Source organism: Chironomus tepperi, unplaced genomic scaffold (genome assembly GCF_022539635.2).
Source record: "Chironomus tepperi strain 1889 unplaced genomic scaffold, CSIRO-AGI_Ctep_v1 contig_80, whole genome shotgun sequence".
Lineage (NCBI taxonomy): Eukaryota > Metazoa > Arthropoda > Insecta > Diptera > Chironomidae > Chironomus > Chironomus tepperi.
This window is the reverse complement of record NW_027226202.1, coordinates 107537-127637: the sequence shown is the minus strand read 5'-3', so window position 1 is coordinate 127637 and position 20101 is coordinate 107537. Positions and strand designations below refer to the sequence as shown.

Below are 20101 nucleotides of genomic sequence, written 5' to 3'. Positions count from 1 at the left end.
TAAAAGCGCTATATTAACCATTACGTAATTCACGTACATTCCCTATTTCTACAGACTTAAATATTTCCTCCATACGCACATTCACTCAAGTGAATAAAAAAAGAAAAAAAAATTAAATCCTTAAAGTTGATTAAATTTTAATTTATGATAACATAAAAAAGCGAGGAAAAAAAAATGATAACGAAGAAATAGCATCAAAAAAAGAATCGATTTATAGGAAGAAGGAATCAAAAATGTATATGCGAGTACATAAATATTCATATGTGTGTGTGTATGGGTGTAGTTAAGATAGCGAAGAACAAAAAAAAGTTGTATAAACAGTGAAACCCTCATTTTTTATTTTCCTTATTTAACATTTTGTTAGTATTAAATTTTGATGTTTGTTAGAATAATAATGTGCTTTATGCATAAGTATATGCTAAGTTAAAAGCTAAAACATAGGAATAATCATAATTTTCATAAAAAATTCTTTTGTTTTTGTCTTGTTAAAATATTTAGATATGAAAAATGTTAAATTGCGCCGCAAATTGTTGAAAATTGTGTGTGTTGGCTGTGCTGGCTGGTTATGCGAAAATTTTAATTTCTTTCTACGCTTCCGTGCCCCACATAATGAATATGATGCCAAAATACACCAACTTCCGTAGATCTATTAGAAAAAGTATGATTCCGATCAACGGAATCAAAGTTGGACTCGAACCTGCAATACTTCGATTTCTCGTCGAACTGCTCCTTCCATTCAGCTATCGGGGATCACTCGACTATGTGACAAATTGCCATGTTTAAATTAAACATTTCTGTATCCCACTCCACTCCCAATGACATACCATTCAATGGCTATTCCAGGAATCCCATTCCAACAATTATAAATAAATTACATTAAAAATTAGCCAGATTGAGTCTTCCTTACAGATTCAGTTTCATAATATTATTAGAAAGTCATGGTGATTCAGGAGAAAAATATAAAAATTTTCCGCGAATTTATTCTATTTTGAACACGAAAAAGCCTCATTATGTATCCAAAACAACTTCCTCAAAGGACGAATGTTGATAACATCAACATGTTTTCAGAACGTCCTCTCTGGGAAAGTTCGGAAGTTACGTAGTGTTTAGGTGGAAGTTGTTTTGCGTGACTTAATTTTAGCGTGACGTAATTTCTGAACTTTCCCTTCATAATTTTAAAAATATATTTCTTTTTTATTAAAAATTGCTCTTTAAATTTTTATGCTTTAATTCGTCTTTTTTAAAAATTAATTTAACAATATGAAAAAATTCGAAGCAAAAGATTGAAAATTTAATTTTAATATTTGAACATGCTTAAGGATTCAAAAAGCTAAAAAGACGTGGATGCTCCCCTTTTTTAAAATTCAATTCTTAAGGATTTAATCACATGACTTGATCCGAAAAAAGTCTTATTTGCTTTTATCCACATTAAATATTTGTAATGGAACATGTTTTCGCTTTTACTGAAAAATTCCCATTTTTACATGAAATCTATATCCTCTAACTTTTCATTCTTCAAATTCTCAAAAGATAAGTCTTAGAAGAATTTAAAGTATGAGGTTTCCCTTGTTGAGAATTATTCAGAATTTGAAATGGATTAATGCTAGGAATTTTTGGAAAATTTTTAACAAAATTTAGTAGATTTTGTGTTTTAGACCTGTTTATGACAAGTTTTAGAGGTTAAAGTCGGTGAAGTTTGTTGATTTTACTCGAGTTGACTTTAAATCGATTCAAAATTTGAACTGTTTTGTTCAGTATTGCCCTTTCTGTACATTGGTGTCCCGTTTAACAAGCTCAGGTGACAATCAAATTTAACAAGATGTAAATCATATAATTTTAGACATATTTCCTTTATTAGTGATTATTTTGATTATTTTCGATATAATCTATCCCTGCGAGAAATAATCTGAATCCACCCATACGACATCAATTTAATTTTTTAAAACAAAAATACTTAATAAAGCTTCTTCTTAAGAATTACAAATTTTCCTTCAGACTGAGCATGAAAACAGTAAAATCCAATTTTAAACTAAACAGCATTAAGACATTTTCAAAGCACATAATCAAAAATATATCAATTTTAATTGACTTTTTTTCCTTCGACTTCAAGGATAAGATTATTTAGTGAATTATTCAAGAACTCATATTCAAATTCGAGCATTCAGCTTTCATCGAATACACGATATGAAGGGGGATTGATAATTGAAAAGGAGAAAATTAAATTTCAAAGAAATTCACTGAAAGCGATATTGGAAAAATATTTTTAAAGATTTTTTTATTAAATTATCGTAAAATCTTTCAGTTCCTTGTTTCATTGAGTAGCAGCTATATATGGGTTTTATAGGATGTATTCAGATCTAGTCATGAATTTTATTACAGCATACATATATTACTAGTTGTATTCAATATACGACCTGGTCGAAAAAAAATTCTACGTCAGTAACGGATAGTTTTTGCTAATTTACTCGAATATTTTCCATTACACTATATAATTTTATATTTTTATCGTATAGAACTCGCCGAATCACACAATTTGGTACCACATTTACATACTTTCGATGCTTGGTTCCTTTGCTAAAGCCATTTATATCACCGTTACTGACGAAGAATTTTAAGGATTTAGTAATTTGAGGTTTCGAAACCATTAATAACTTTTTTTGTGGACTAGCTAATTTAAAAATTTAAAGACTCAATGGCACATGAGCTTCTCGCTGACATTTCTGACTATTGAATTTATGAATTAAACTTGTTTAAGATAGTTAAATTAACATTTTTGTTGAAAAATTTTGTAACGGTTGGCCATAAATTTGAATTTTTTCAACGAAATTTAGTCAGTGAAATTATTGTAAACAAACCAAGATTCATTAAAAACTAATTAATTAAATAGAATTGAACTTATATTAAGGCATAAAATGATTAAATGAATTGTATTCTGTGCGATAATCGATTTCAATCAAAGGTAATGGAATAGATTTAGTGATTTTTTTGTAAAACAAATTTTTGTTGCATTCACACAAATTGTTCAATAATATTTGAATTATGAAAAACCGTTATTGAAATTTCCTCAAATTTTCGACCAGGCCGTATAATAAAGGATATATTTAGAAGTAGGAAATGGGGGTGGGTTTAGGGGTGGCAAAGGCGCATTTTCTGACAATAAGCATTCAATCAGACTTGACAGAACTGATTACAGAAGTAATGTGAAGACGATTCCACAGAAATTAACGTGGACTCCAGTAGAGATGTCTTTTTGGGCTTTTAGAGACTTTATTCCAGTGGTGCGCAACCTTTTCTATTTTAGGCTACACCATGGTAGTAAAGCTGAACCGAAATCGCACATGGCATATGGTTCACAGCATTTCCAAGAATTTACGAAGACACTCTAGTGTGCCGCGACCCACAAGTTGCCCCCGCTTCTCTACTCAGCCATTCCCATCACAGTCAAAATGCAATCATCAGAACTCAACTTTTCATCACATCCAGTTCCCCAAAACTCCCCATTAAGATGGATAAAAATTATTTGCAAAGAATATCAATTGATTTTCTGTTCCTAATTCAATTATATCGAAATCTGTTTATGTATGCGATATTATTAATTCAATCCCTCCTTTTACAAACATAGTGTAAGCACAAAATGTGCGTCACACTTCCTTTCTTTATATTCACAAATTTTGGAAATTTCATTATACAATAATTCCCCATCATTTTGCTTCAATCATCTAGAAGGATTTTCAATGGTGGAGCTTATGTAATGTACTCAAAACTAATTGATTGAGTATGAATAAGAAAATAGGGAATTATTGGGAATGAAATGAAGCTTCTTAAGATCTGAATATGTGGCAAAATATTGTCACAGATCTTCTAAAATGAAAATATTTGTTTTGTCCTTAAATGTCTTGTTTGAGGCTTAATACACATATGGATAAACAAAATGAATCCTTTAGGAATATATTTAATATATTCATTGGTCCTGTTTTTCTATTGGTTTTGTTATGCGTAATGAATCTTTGACAATTTTGAGATATTTAATACATTTCGATTGTCACAAATTATATTATTGATATCAGAGTAAGCAAAAGCCGTTCTGATAAGCCGCTGTATCCCGGTTACAAGTTCACCTTCTATAGCTTGCTTCTTCCGCTGTGTTATATCAGTGCATTTTTCAAAAATTATGTGATTTTTACTTGATTTACATGAATTTTAATAAGATCCAGTGAAATTCTTGCAAGGACCTTCGAGAGAAGACGGTAACCTGTAAAAGGGGTCACATGCGGAAGATGACAACCTGTGGAAGGGATCATAGACAGAAGGCTGCATTCGATGGACTTTCGTGAGTTATGATTACAATATGCATGCCAATTCTGATTGATCCTTGAACTTGATTTGACTATTTTTAAAAAATATTGAATCACAAATTAAATGAATATTAATCCAAAATCAATGTTTGAGAGACAAGTAGAAGTTTGTAGTCAAAACTTTCACTCAGGCTTTCAATTTAAATTTTAATTTGTTTGGAAACAATTTTTGGATATTTCAGTTTTAATTCTGCTTCTTCAGTGTCTATAGAATTGATATTTCATGAACAACTTTGTTGTTTAGTAACAAAAATTACTGCAAATGTGACACAAATGATCTAATGTCCAAATTGAGTCAATATGGCTGCCAAACGGAGGCGACTTCCATTTAGCATTTGTTAAAAAGGTTTAGTGAAGCCTTAAAGGCTCTATGACGGAGCCTTCTTCATTTGTGCCTCTCGGGATATTATTTTCAGATACATCATGTACTTATTGTTTTCAAAAATATATTTAGTTATAAAAAGCTCTAATTTTTAAGGAATACTACAACCCTTAACTAAATAATATGTGTATACTATGCATGATAAGCTCTTTTATTTTGAAAGCTTTTGATTTCTGAATAATTGAAATTTGTTATATCAATAATTCTGATCTAAATTAATTAAGGTTTCATGTCAATAATTAAATACAAAATCCAATATAAATCACAGATTTATATTTCATTGTGTATGCTTTTTGGAAAGTCTTTTGAATACCTATTTGATTTAAATTAATTTCATTTATTTATTATCGTATATTGAATTTGCTTTGAAATCTTTTATGAATGAGTCTTTATTTAAATTATGTGTTTGACTGTGATAAATTGAATAATCAAGGCTGAAAATTCATAATTAATAATTTTGGATGTAGGATGAACAAGCAGCAGATGATGTTTGTAAAAATGCCATTCCGCAGACATTAAATGCTGTAGGACATTAAATATGAGTAAATTTTAGGAATGTTTGTCAACTTAAAGAATAGAAAATGATGACCATAACACGCATTCCAAGGATTATGTCTTATAAGTCTGTTACAAAATCCATTATTTATATTTTATTAGTCTGTTATTTTATTGTCTTGTTGACACACTTTTCGAAGGCCGTTCTACATTTTTGTTCTTGATCTAATTTCAAAAACTTGTTAAATCTTTCCTAAACTCATTATAGAAACTTTTGAGGTATAAATTATATTAATGGAATTTTCATTATTTGTAATAGTTTTGCTATCGAAATGAGAAATATTCAAGACATTTACAACTGATAACATACTTGTAACCTACTTATTGTTTTGAACAGTTCAAGAAATTATATTTTATATTTCCGTCACGATTAAAGAGTATGGGAAGTAATAAGGGAACGTTTGGAAATAACTCGAATAATCGATTCAAAATTCGGCTCCAGGATTACGCAGGAGTTCCGCTTAACTCCGACTTGATTCTGAATTTGATTTAAATCCGGCATCATGAAATAGTGTTGTTGACCTGGTGCCTAGGGTTTCTGAAAATTTCAAAAACGGCGGTTTTGCGGTTTTCAATTTTCATTTGCGGCAATTTAGAAACAAAAAGTGCGGTTTTGCGCAATACTTCCAGAAACCATATGCAGGACTTAGGCTATATTTTTGATCGATTGACCGACTTGTGCTGATCGAGTTGCTTAATGCTAAAGATGGTTCTTTAAACGATGCCTCCTCCCATCACCTCCTTGCGTAACCCTCCATTACAAAATCTTAAGCCCCACTCCACTCTTAAGCGTACATATAGACTCATATATTCAGCTATGGCACTATGGGGCAAAATGAAAAAAAAAGGGACATTCACTTTGATTTTTGGACTTTTTGGAATCAAGACTTGAGGGTATTTTTTTCTTATAGTACATATAGCAATAGACTTGCATGCAAAATTTCAGCTCATTTGGTGCTGTTTGGTCGGTTCTGGAGCTGTTTGAAGTTGAAAAATGGTAAAAAAATGGTTTTTCACTTCTTGTTTGACTTGAAAAGTTTCATATTTAATTAAAAGATATTGAAAAACGGTTTTCGGTTCCTAATTGTACTATATAAGAGCTTTAATTTGACATAGGGCAAAGTTTATATATACTGGGTTTTAGTGGCAGGACTTGAGAAAATGTGTGAAAATACCAGGAAAAAAAGCTTCAAGCGTCCGGCAAATATGCTAGTTCTCAAAAGTTTCTCATATAGACCTATTTTTTCGTAAAGTACTTACGTTCGACTTTACAAAACTGAAAAAATATCCAAAATTGGTTGGTACGAACAAAAGTTATTGCATTTTTAGTTTTGGACGAATTTTTTCTCAAAACTAATATTTCTGAGATGAATTTGGAAGATATCATTTGGAAAAAGTTTTTTAATGTTTTTTGATGTATTTAGTCATTTTAAGAAGACTTGTGAAGAAATTTTTTGAAAAAGTTCAAAATTCTTCGAGTTAGAGGTACATATGCTATTTGACGACTTGACCCTTTTTCTCATCACTCAAACTGCTATAACTTTTACATGACTAAATATATTTCAGTTCTGTTTCTTGTTTAGTGTAGCTTGTTATAATACCTTTCTAACGATATATAATACTTAATAGTTGGAAGTAGTCTTGGTCGTGAAAACGGACCCTGTTTGTGACTGACCCTTTACAAAGAAATTTTCAAAAAAGTCATTTCTAAAACTACCACTTAGAAATTAAATAATATAATGATTTTGTGTTTTTAGATCAAAATATGATAGTTATGAATCTCAAAACACAAAAAATCTCATTTTGTAAATTTTCTGTAACTTTAGGGGTTCATAGGTAATACTCAGGTAGTCTCTCAATTCTCAGAAATGAAACTTTTATTGACTTTTTTGATTGATATTGAATATTTACAATTATTTTGTGCCGAATGTATCAATTTTAAAAAGTTTGGGTCGAAAAAAGTGATTTTTGACTATTTTGTTAAAAACAGGTTTAGGAGGCACATTTAAGGCACTCCAGTAGCCACTATGATTAAGTTCTATACATGTTTTATACATATTAATAAAGGTAATAGTAGTAACTAGCAATAACAGAAAACAGAATGTAAAAATATTGGTTCTAAAAAGTTATAGTCATTTGAGTGGCCAAAAAGTGTCGAAGAGAGCAACCAGCATAGGCAAAAACACAAAAATTCAAAATTTTACGTTTATTTTGACAAAAAACGCAATATTTTGAATTATTACAACATAAAAATAGTTTTTATTCAAAAATCTTCAAGAATTTCGTTAAAATTTTGAATTTTTGCGTTTTTGCCTATGCTGGTTGCTCTCTTCGACACTTTTTTGGCCACTCAAATGACTATAACTTTTTTAGAACCAATATTTTTACATTCTGTTTTCTGTTATTGCTAGTTACTACTATTACCTTTATTAATATGTATAAAACATGTATAGAACTTAATCATAGTGGCTACTGGAGTGCCTTAAATGTGGCCTCCCTAAGCCTGTTTTTAACAAAATAGTCAAAAATCACTTTTTTTCGACCCAAACTTTTTAAAATTGATACATTCGGCACAAAATAATTGTAAATATTCAATATCAATCAAAAAAAGTCAATAAAAAAGTTTCATTTCTGAGAATTGAGAGACTACCTGAGTATTACCTATGAAGGCCCCTAAAGTTACAGAAAATTTACAAAATGAGATTTTTTGTGTTTTGAGATTCATAACTATCATATTTTGATCTAAAAACACAAAATCATTATATTATTTAATTTCTAAGTGGTAGTTTTAGAAATGACTTTTTTGAAAATTTCTTTGTAAAGGATCAGTCACAAACAGGGTCCGTTTTCACGACCAAGACTACTTCCAACTATTAAGTATTATATATCGTTAGAAAGGTATTATAACAAGCTACACTAAACAAGAAACAAAACTGAAATATATTTAGTCATGTAAAAGTTATAGCAGTTTGAGTGATGAGAAAAAGGTCAAGTCGTCAAATAGCATATGTACCTCTAACTCGAAGAATTTTGAACTTTTTCAAAAAATTTCTTCACAAGTCTTCTTAAAATGACTAAATACATTAAAAAACATTGAAAAACTTTTTCCAAATGATATCTTCCAAATTCATCTCAGAAATATTAGTTTTGAGAAAAAATTCGTCCAAAACTAAAAATGCAATAACTTTTGTTCGTACCAACCAATTTTGGATATTTTTTCAGTTTTGTAAAGTCGAACGTAAGTACTTTACGAAAAATAGGTCTATATGAGAAACTTTTGAGAACTAGCATATTTGCCGGACGCTTGAAGCTTTTTTTCCTGGTATTTTCACACATTTTCTCAAGTCCTGCCACTAAAACCCAGTATATATAAACTTTGCCCTATGTCAAATTAAAGCTCTTATATAGTACAATTAGGAACCGAAAACCGTTTTTCAATATCTTTTAATTAAATATGAAACTTTTCAAGTCAAACAAGAAGTGAAAAACCATTTTTTTACCATTTTTCAACTTCAAACAGCTCCAGAACCGACCAAACAGCACCAAATGAGCTGAAATTTTGCATGCAAGTCTATTGCTATATGTACTATAAGAAAAAAATACCCTCAAGTCTTGATTCCAAAAAGTCCAAAAATCAAAGTGAATGTCCCTTTTTTTTTCATTTTGCCCCATAGTGTATGGATTATAAATACATATTGATAAGAAAGAGGGATATTGTCATTATTTTCTAAGGAACATTTGTTAGAATTACTCTAGATAAAACACAAATATTTGCTAAGAATTGTGCTGAACTGAAGAATTTTGAATCCTTAAGAACTCCTCTAAATTCACAAAGATTTATTGCAAGGTCCTTCATCTTTGAATTACCCAATTTTATATTCTGAATTAACATTTAACCCTACTATTTTCAGATACTCCATTTATACATAAAATTCTATATTTGCTACTACATGACCAATCGGCTTACATACATTAATGCTATTTTAAAATTCATTCATTCATTTTTATCCCTCAATGACTCATAATTATTCTTCAGATGGGATTATTTCGGATGAATAAATGCAATGAATTTTCTTTTACTCAAATTTAGCTTACACATTTTTTTTTTGACATAAAAGGAAATGTAAATATTGTTAAAAATAGAATGAATTTAATAATTTATGTAAGTCCCTGTTATTGTCGTTGAAGATGTGAATGTGCGTATGTGATGTTTGTATAAAAGAATACATAAATGAGAATGTTAAATTGGCTTATGCATTGTTAGCATGAATAACTTTGGAAAAACAAGAAAAGTGAAATAAAAAAGTAATGAGAATAAACATATTAGTGCGATTTTCACGGTTGGAATAATTAAGGGAAATTTAATTTATGTTTAAAAGAGTTCTGAGACGATATATAGGAGGAGTTGGAGAGGCCGTCGATCTGACTCGGTGGCTGACCAAACGTCAAGTGTTTCACCTTCCCGTGGTACTTCCTGCTTTCACTAAGAACACCGCTGGCGAACAAAGCTGATATAAGTACTTTAAAAAATAGAAGTATGAGATTGTATATTGACCAGAGGAGAAGGTGGGGGGTACTTGGAGGGGCTTCCAATTTTATAGTATGAAATTTTACATGTTTTTCTTGAAGAATCCTGGAAAATTCAAAAAGAAAAGCTGTCATAGGGGGTTTTGAATCCAAATCCTGTTTATGGCTAGACTCCTAGATATAGACGTTTCATTAGAGATCAACAGCATGCTAAAAGTTAGAAAAAATCTAAAATTCAACGCCATTTTAAGCAAAACAATTTAAAAAATCTTGAAAAAATTTAAAAATAAAATTAAATTTCCTCAAATAAAGATTCTCAGCTTTTAAGTTTACACATAAAATTTTAAAACTAACTTTCAAATTTTCCACGCTAACAAAAAGTGAAGAAAAACAAAACAAAATGAAACCAAAAGCAGAGAAAATGAGATCCATTCAAATTGTTAATTAAAGAGATGAAGAAAAAAAATTTCCAGACACTTTAAAATGGCACATAAATAATGAAAAGTTTTTAAGTTAAAGAAGCAGTTTTTGTCGTCAACATATGAACATAATACTACGCAAATATAAATTGTTCAAAAGTGCCAACGAACTTTTCTAACAACAGAAGCTTTTTTGTTGAAAGTATTGGGACAAGGGTGGGGTAGAGTTGGGTTAGTTTGAGTGGGGAATTGAAATAGATTGTTGTAAATTTTTAAAGTGTCAATTAATTAATGAAAATATTCTTAATTTGTTGAATTTCTTTAGTCTGTATGGAATTAGACCAGTGTTGGGCAACCTGTGTGCTGCGGAACCCTAGTGTGCCCCTAAAAATGTTCGGAAACACCATGAACCGTATGTCATGTGCAATTTGGTAGAGGCTTGCCAACAATGTGTCCTGACAAAAATAACTGGTTGCCCACCCCTGAATCAGACCCCAAAATCAAGTCTATCCCACCCCTTGTGTATACAAAAATTCAAATTCAATTACTTTCCTTCGTTTTCTTACATTTTAAGTATTATAAAACAATAAGGAAGTCTCATCTGGCAATTAAATTTAGCAATAAGTAGCTAATGAGTATCTCGTAAAGATCTCACACCCCTTGATTAATTTTTCATCCCCTTCTTATTATAATCTCCATCTGTTTCTTCTTTTTCTTATTTTTTTCATTTCCAAATTGTCACAATCAATTTTAATTATTCTTTCTGAAACAAGTTTTCATTCTCATTGCTGTATGAATGAAAAGCCTTTTTTTCGAGCAATGTCAGCAACTGGAAAAAATATATAAATCTCGACACATTTTTTTTTTTCATCTCATCTATTTCCACCATTCATCAGTAATAACAAAGAAATTAAAAAAAAAAAAAAATACTTCCTTTACTGGTGCTGGTGCGTGAAATTATTGATTGATGATGCAAGAAATTGTTTTGTATGAAAATGATTGGTTCGTGCACGAATTTCCACAAAAGCTGACGTTGAAAATTATTAACAAGAAGTGAGAATTGGCGTGGAGAGGAGAGTTGGGTGGCTTTGGATTGTCTGCATCAGGGGGGATGCCAGAAATTTATAAAAGTGTGTGGGGGGGGGGGGGGGGGTGAAGGGCAGGGTGTGCTTGGAGGGTTTGATTTTCAAACCAGACCCTCTGAATGCGTCGCTGACCTGAAACTCAAAAATGCTGAAATATTCAAAATTTCTATTTAAACTAACATAGATCCAGTTAAGCTATTTAGTCATAGACACCCAAATCACCAACCCTGTCAAATATATAAACTTTAAGGCATGCACAGAAATGAAAAGTGTGGGTTTAATTGTTCGACGTTGAAAAAAAAAAATACGCAATTCATCATTTCATTTTTAGCACCGGCGACGATAACGATTTTAATGAATTTGTATCATTTAAACTGAGTGCGGCTTAGAACAGCTGCGAATTCTTTCTAATTAAGGCTTTCCATTCATTCATGCTTTTAAAAATAAATTTCAATTTTTATGTCGCATTTGATGTACTTAATGATAATTTGATTTAAAAGTCATTAAATTAGAAATTTTCAAAAAATTCATGGAAGCAGGGTAATGACTAAAGAGAAGGTTAAATACGTAAGTAACTGATTGATGCAAAAAGTATTTCCTAGAATTTATAATAAATTGTCAAAAATGATGATTAATTTCATTCACCGAAGGGCATTGACGTGACTATGCTGAAAATAAATAAATGATTATCAGGGTGGGTTTTCAAAATCATAAATCAAATCAAAATCATTTTGAAAAGATTTTAAAAATGATTTTGATTTAAATCATTTTGTTCAAAGATTTTTTTCAAGATTTATGATTTAAATCATTTTGTATGAAGATTTTTTTGTGATTTATGATTTAAATCAAATTGTATGAAAGATTTTTTTGGGATTTATGATTTAAATCATTTTGAATGAAGATTTTTTTGGGATTTGAGATTTAAATCATTTTGCTTGAAGATTTTTTTGGGATTTGAGATTTAAATCATTTGCATGAAGATTTATTTTTTGAGTTATGATTTAAATCTTTTATATGGAAGATTTTTTGGGATTTTAAAATCCCTCTGTATTAAAATCTTCTTTGAAATATTCCAAAAGTTCATTACATATCCACAGTTTCATTGATTGTTCCTAATGATAATCACGCAAACTGAATCTCATTTGATTTGCTCCAATTTTCCAGGTTCCAATGCTGTTCAATGTGGCTTTTACAACATCCTTTTACCATATCTTCTTTAAATTCATTCTAAGCTGGTTTATGAATTGTTCCTCAACATTTCAATTGGATCTTTTCCTGTTCAGACTTAATACACTTTTAAAGTTCCTGACCGTTCCTGCAATGAATGTTTAAATGCCGAAATGTGACTATTGGAGCTTTTACATAAAATTGAGTTTGAGGACTTATCAAATGAACATATTCATACTGTGACTTTAAAAACTGTTACTGGATCTTTTAGATCCAATCATTTTAGATAAAAATTACAGCAACCATTGGTTTTATGTACTTTGAATGAGAAAAAATTTATTTTAGGGATTTCTGTTTCCTGTGGACCGTTGCTTAAGTATAAAGACATTGCTAAGGCATATCATGATCGTTCATGTCCGGATGTAGCTGGAAGAAAGGAATTGACTACTTCTAATGCTATGAATACATGTCTTTGCATACATTCACTGTGTAATTGATCAAAATTGTTTTAACTCAGTCACAGGACTGGATAGGCACTGGAACTGCCTTGCATCCAAAAAAAAATTTTTTGTTCCTTTTTCATCAAGGAATCACCTCCAGAAGTTTGAAATTTTTTGCGGAACTGACCGGTTCCTTCGGTACCCAATGACTGCAAACTACTTAAAATGAAAGGAAAACTTATTTGACTTCATGTACATGATTTGGAACCATTGGGTACCGAAGGAACCGGTCAGTTCCGCAAAAAATTTCAAACTTCTGGAGGTGATTCCTTGATGAAAAAGGAACAAAAAATTTTTTTTTGGATGCAAAGGAACTGGGCAGTTCCAGTGCCTATCCAGTCCTGTGACTGAGTTAAACCAATTTTGATCAATTACACAATGAATGTACGCAAAAACATGCATTCATAGCATTAGAAGTAGTCAATTCCTCTCTTTCAGCTACATCCGGACATGAACGATCATGATATGCCTTAGCAATGTCTTTATACTTAAGCAACGGTCCACAGGAAACAGAAATCCCTAAAATAAATTTTTTCTCATTCAAAGTACATAAAACCAATGATTGCTGTAATTTTTATCTAAAATGATTGGATCTAAAAGATCCAGTAACGGTTTTTAAAGTCACAGTATGAATATGTTCATTTGATAAGTCCTCAAACTCAATTTTATGTAAAAGCTCCAATAGTCACATTTCGGCATTTAAACATTCATTGCAGGAACGGTCAGGACCGACTTTAAAAGTGTATTAAGTCTGAACAGGAAAAGATCCAATTGAAATGTTGAGGAACAATTCATAAACCAGCTTAGAATGAATTTAAAGAAGATATGGTAAAAGGATGTGTAAAAGCCACATTGAACAGCATTGGAACCTGGAAGGAATTGGGCAAATCAAATGAGATTCAGTTTGCGTGATTATCATTAGGAACAATCAATGAAACTGTGGATATGTAATGAACTTTTGGAATATTTCAAAGAAGATTTTAATACAGAGGGATTTTAAAATCCCAAAAAAATCTTCCATATAAAAGATTTAAATCATAACTCAAAAAATAAATCTTCATGCAAATGATTTAAATCTCAAATCCCAAAAAAAATCTTCAAGCAAAATGATTTAAATCTCAAATCCCAAAAAAAATCTTCAAGCAAAATGATTTAAATCATAAATCCCAAAAAAATCTTCATTCAAAATGATTTAAATCATAAATCCCAAAAAAATCTTTCATACAATTTGATTTAAATCATAAATCACAAAAAAATCTTCATTCAAAATGATTTAAATCATAAATCTTGAAAAAATCTTTGAACAAAATGATTTAAATCAAAATCATTTTTAAAATCATTTTTCAATGAGATTTAAATCAAAAATCAAAATTTAATTTGGGATTTTGATTTAAATCGCAAAAAAATCCCCCACCCTGATGATTATTCACGTGTAATTTTTTTTGAACGTTGTTCAGTTCATTTACCTTATTTGACTTTAAAAAGTTATGGAACAGGTAGCTTTTAAGAGGGAAATATGATTGTTATAATCGTGATTAATGGGAGTTGGAAGAGATATTTTTAAGATATTTAAACGGGCATTGAGACATGAACAGAAACACGGACAGAGGTACGTACTGGGAAACGCACTTGGACACGCACAAGGCCACGCACAGGGGCATGTACAGGGACATGGACATGAGGACGTAGAGGGAAACGCACTAGGATACGCACAAAAGCACGCACAGGGACAGATGCAAATGCACACTCAAAATCACGCGCAGGGACATGCAGAGGGACAGGCACAGGGACACATACAAAGGCACGCAAAAGGGTATGAACAAGGACACGCACAGGGGCACACATAGAGACACATACAAGAATACGAACAAGGACATGAACAAGAGCCCACACAGGTGCACGCAAGGGCTCACATCGACACAAACACAGGGACACACACTTGGACATGCACATGACCACAAACACGGCCACGCACAAGTAAACGCACGAGAGCACAAACAAGGACTTATAAAAGGGCACGGACAGAGACACAGACAAGGACAAGAACTAGGCCATGTCCAGAGGCACATACAAGAACGCGCACAGGTGCACGTACAAAGGCTCACAGCGGCACAAACAAGGGCACGCACAATGACACGAACAAGGACACGCTCAGTCACACTTTAGACTCTCTTGTCAAGTGTACTCTGATTTTTCAGAACAGCAACCTCCTCCCCCCTCCTAATTTGACAGGATATTTATTTGTGGTACTTATTTATATCCTAAATCCCCATAAATATATCTCCAAAGGATTTTCTATTCCAATTTCTCCCGAATAAAAAAACTTCTCATTTAAATTTCCTAATTAATAAAATTTTTCAAGATGATTTTCATTAATTAAATTTCAACAGAAACCATCAGTAAACTTCCTCTTAAACTTTACCACAATCGAAATATTCAACCTCCATCCTTTAATCCTATAATTTATAATTAAAACTTACAAAATTGCTTCCTTAATTTAATTTCCATTCATTTCTTTTGTAATTAACGTTTTCCTTAAGTATTTTCGATAAATTAACATAAAATATTTGCCTCCACAAAACGAACATTTTTATTCATATTGGGGATACATATTTATGCAATGGAAGCTTTGTTGGAATTTATTAAAGGTAAATAACATTTAGTTTAATTAATTTAATTATACACTTATTATAGATTTATTTTGTGGGGATCGTAGACAGTTGAAAAAGAAGTTTTAAGGTTTCTGAGCTTATTATTATATAATTAGCATGTAGCAACTGATGAACATTAAGAATAGGACCCGATCGACATAAATTCATTATGGCAGATAAGTTGCTGTCAAGTTGCAGCTGTGAAATGGCAATTTTCATGTTAATTGGCACTTGGAGGCAATGTGACCATTAAGAAACTGATGAACATTAAGACTTGGGCCGGAGTGACACAAATTCATCATGGCAGATAAGGCATACGGTCAATGGTCATTCTTATGTTAATTTTCATATAAATTGCCACTTGTAGGCCATGTGACCCCCATCTGGCCCCCATTAAAATCTTGAACAGCTCGGATAAGTCTCACAAGCTACACATCCAGCCTTAGAAATCATTTACTAATTATTCTTGATAGGTCTTCACTTCTTGATGACATTTTAAACACCAAACATCCAACCGTAACTCAAACACCACATCATGTAAACCACATTCTATTATTAAAGCTACAATATCTCAATTTTGTTTATAAATCAAGGAGTTGGAGTCTCTGCATGAATAACTAAATAATTTTGAACGTCATGCAACAATAACATTAATTTTAATGATATGCGTTAATGACAATATAAAGGCCAATTTTCGTCTCCCTTCCTTTTTTAACTGTGAATGAAATTATTCAGGGAATTTTCGTCACATTTAAGTGAACATTTGGTGAACATCCAGCTCCTTCTACTGTTTATTGTAATTTCCATTGTTTCAATCATTTCATTGACTTTTTTGGTATTTGGTGATTCCTTGTGAGTGTTTTGGGGGGATTTGGATTGATTTTTGAGGGATCAGCCAGCTATTAAGAAATGCAAAATATGTCGTTATTGAATTAAGTGTCATCTAAGCATCCTTCATGCCGGTGGTGGACAACCAACCTTTTATTTTTTGCGGTACACCTTGGTGGTAAGCCTCGACTAAAACCGTACATGGTGTACGGTTCGTTGTATTTTCAAACAATTTTGGTGTCACACGAGTGGCACACAGGTTGCTGAATACTGCTTTACTTACTTACTTTTTACTTCCTTGGCTGGGGCGCACGAGGGCCCATTGCCGCGTTTAAAGAACGTCTGTAGACAACTCTATCTTTCGATAACTTCTGCCAATTATGGATATTGAAAACTCTAGCGTCCTCATCCACACAACTAATCCAGGATTATTGCTTTATGTCCTAAATTAGACAAGAGTGTGAAATTGATCATCAAAAATCATCAAAATTGATCTAAATGGATCAAAATATGTTTGATCCGTTCCATGTTTTTGAAGTTCGAATCCTTGATGGAACACTAATGAGCCACAGCTCACAGATTAAGCATTGACTGCCTAAAATGCTGCAGCATCTTAGAACTTTCCATTTTCTCAAAAACTAAACAATTCTTTTGACTATTCTGACGCAAATTAAAGTCCATAAAAGATTTCAAAAAAATCAGAACCCTTAAAAATATTTATAAAGTTCCTTAAACAACCTTCGAGTGCTCCTTAATATCTAACAAAAAATTATTCACAAACATGCCCTTCAAAAAGAAACCACACAAAAATATTCTCAAGGGTTCGAAAATTATTTCATAAAACAATGAACTAATGGTGTTAAGTGGAAAGAGAAGAAGACCAATTTCGGCCTACTGTATATAAGCAAAGAAATAAAAGAAGTGGCTGGAGGTTTCTGGCGGCAATAAAAAGCAAACATCTGGGGAGAAATAAAGGGAACCTCACTTTATTATTATTCTAAATATTTGAATTTCTAATCAATCAAAATTATATGTCATTGCTGTCATTCAATTTATCGAGTGATTTTTTTTTTTGGGGGGAAGATGGATGATGGAGAGAGTTGGTGTGGCAGTTTGTCTTTTGCGGATGATACACAAAGATGTTTTAAAGGGTATTTTGGCCTTCTTTTTTATTGGGCTTCTTGAAAGAGACAAAATTAAGAGAATATGGACACGTTTACTGTTGTTTCCAGTCGCTCCAATCATTCAAGTCGGACCAGTCGTTCAAGTCGTTCCAATCTTTCCAGTCGTTCCAGTCACTTCAATCGTTCAAGTCGGACCAGTCGTTCAAATCATTCCAATCGTTTAAGTCGTTCCAGTCACTCAAGCCGTTCCAATCTCTACAGTTGTTCGAGTCGTTCCAATTTTTCCAGTCTTTCCAGTCGTTTCAGCCGTCAATATTTGTTTCCAATCATTCTAGTCGATCCTAGTATTTTAGGCCTACTTCTATCGTTCCAAACTGTCTCTAGCCGTTTTCAATAACATTTTTTATTCGAACTCTGTCATTTCCAATCATTTTCAGTCGTTTTTAGTCATTTTTTGACATTTTTTTGCTATTTTTCTAGTCGTTCCTGGTAAATTGAAGTCTTTAAAATTCATCACCTGTTATTTCTGGCAGTTCACAGATGTTTTCTGTCGTTACCAGACGTTCCGTATCGATCCTAGTCCTGATTATTCGCTCCCAGTTATTCTCAGTTGTTCTTAACACTTTCCAGTCGTTTTGAATCGTTTGCAGTAGCTCTGAACCGATTCCAGCATTTTTAGACCATTTCCAGCCGTTCTAAACCATTCCCAGCCGTTCCATAATTAGACCATTGTTAAAATATCAGTAGCTAGCTAATTTGTTCACTTCCAGATTTGGTAATTTTAAAACAGCTAAGTTTAACAAAAAATGAATCAAGTTGAATAAAGGCTTGTAGACTCAGAAGTTGCGTTTATACACAAAATTTATAATATCTCCGAATATCTTAGAAAATGCGCCCTAAATGACTCCAAACTGACCCCCCTACAAAACATTCTAACTAATTTATCGCTCTTCTCGATGTAAATTTCTTTCTTTTCCTTTTTTTTTCCTTTCCATCGTCTATCATTCAATCTTTCGTTATATTTACATTCATGACATTACAGAAGGGGTGGAGGGGGAAGTAGAAAAAATATAACAAGTTCTTTGAATGATTGAAATAACAATCAAGGAGTGGCAATTTTTGTCACTTTATATAAATCATGAATAATAATATTAAACGTGATAATTTCATTAGTAAAGCTGTAAACAATAAGGAAGTAAATTGTTATAATTGGCACTTGGAAATGAAATTACACAAAAGACAAAGACTTTTGAAAATAATTCATATTGATGCTTAAGGCTATTGGGTAAATGGTAGCGATAATGTTGATTCTAATTTTTGGGGATTTTATCATTGATGGAAATGAATTTATTTGTAGGATAAAATCAGAGTGTGGCTTTTTCAAAAACGACTGTTAATTTTTTTCAAAAAAAAAATATTTTTATCGCCAAAATTCAATTTTTTTTGACCGTTACTTATACTTTTCTTCGTAACGTAAATTTTTATTTTAAAATAAGTTGAGTTCGAAATGTTCGATTTCTTCGACAATCAAATGTCGAAGAATTCGAATTTGAGACGGCCACACTCTGGATAAAATGTTGAGTTTTGAAGCAGAGTTGGTCAAGGGCCAAGTCAGACACTCCAAAAGTACAGTACTGTACTTGTTGAATTTATATGAAAGTACAGTAAGTCCAGTGCTGTACTTACAATAATTACTGCACTTCTATGGAAAGTATAATAAGTACTGTACAGTACTGTATACTAGAATGTCTGACCTTTGGATTTGGCAGGAATTTAAAGTCCGGACTCCTAAAGTTTAAATACTCTGTTTGTATGTAATTATATTTATGTATTTTGATCAGGTTGGTCAACCGAAGTTGACCTATGAAAAAATTGGTTTTAGACTCATTAGAGTTTCTTCATCACACGGTAATCTTTAGTAAAAGGCGAAAGATTAATTCGATAATTGTGATGAAGACAGAGTGATTCGGTAATGATTCCAAAATGTATCTTATATTATCAATTTCTGCTAAATCTTGTGAAGTATGTAATCCTGAAGAAAAATCTCAAATTTTACTTTTTTTGATCGAATTTGTTGTTAAAAGCCTTTTTATGTCCTTTTTTATGAATTTTATGAATCATATGATTAATTTAATTAATAAACTTCAAAATATTGACGATTTTATAATTTTCTTGGATTTAAAGAGTACAGGCACCGTTGCAAACCTTACAGTTCATTACTCCTATCAATTTTCATGTCAATAAATGTCCTGATTCGAAAGTGACACGTAAAGTCCTTTTGTAAAGAAATAATCACCCCCAAAACAGTCATCAGATAACACATCGGACATCCACATATGCGAGTCAGTGACCCGAAAAAATTAATTGTCATTCTGTATCGTTAATACCTACATTTCTATCTTATCTGTTGCTCTACTTTCCACGCAGGTGATTATGTGGATTTCCCACAGCCAATTTTTTTCCTGTCAGCCATCACAATCGACCTTTTTTGTCATCATCAACCTGATA

The 20101-nt window shown here is 31.7% G+C and overlaps 1 non-coding gene across 1 annotated transcript; it reads right to left on the bottom strand.

Annotated features, from left to right (window-relative positions):
* Positions 1-19436: 19436 nt before the first annotated feature.
* LOC139085675 (U5 spliceosomal RNA) lies at positions 19437-19558 on the bottom strand. Its single transcript, XR_011543945.1, has one exon. It is a non-coding gene; the product is annotated as a U5 spliceosomal RNA (small nuclear RNA).
* Positions 19559-20101: the final 543 nt, after the last annotated feature.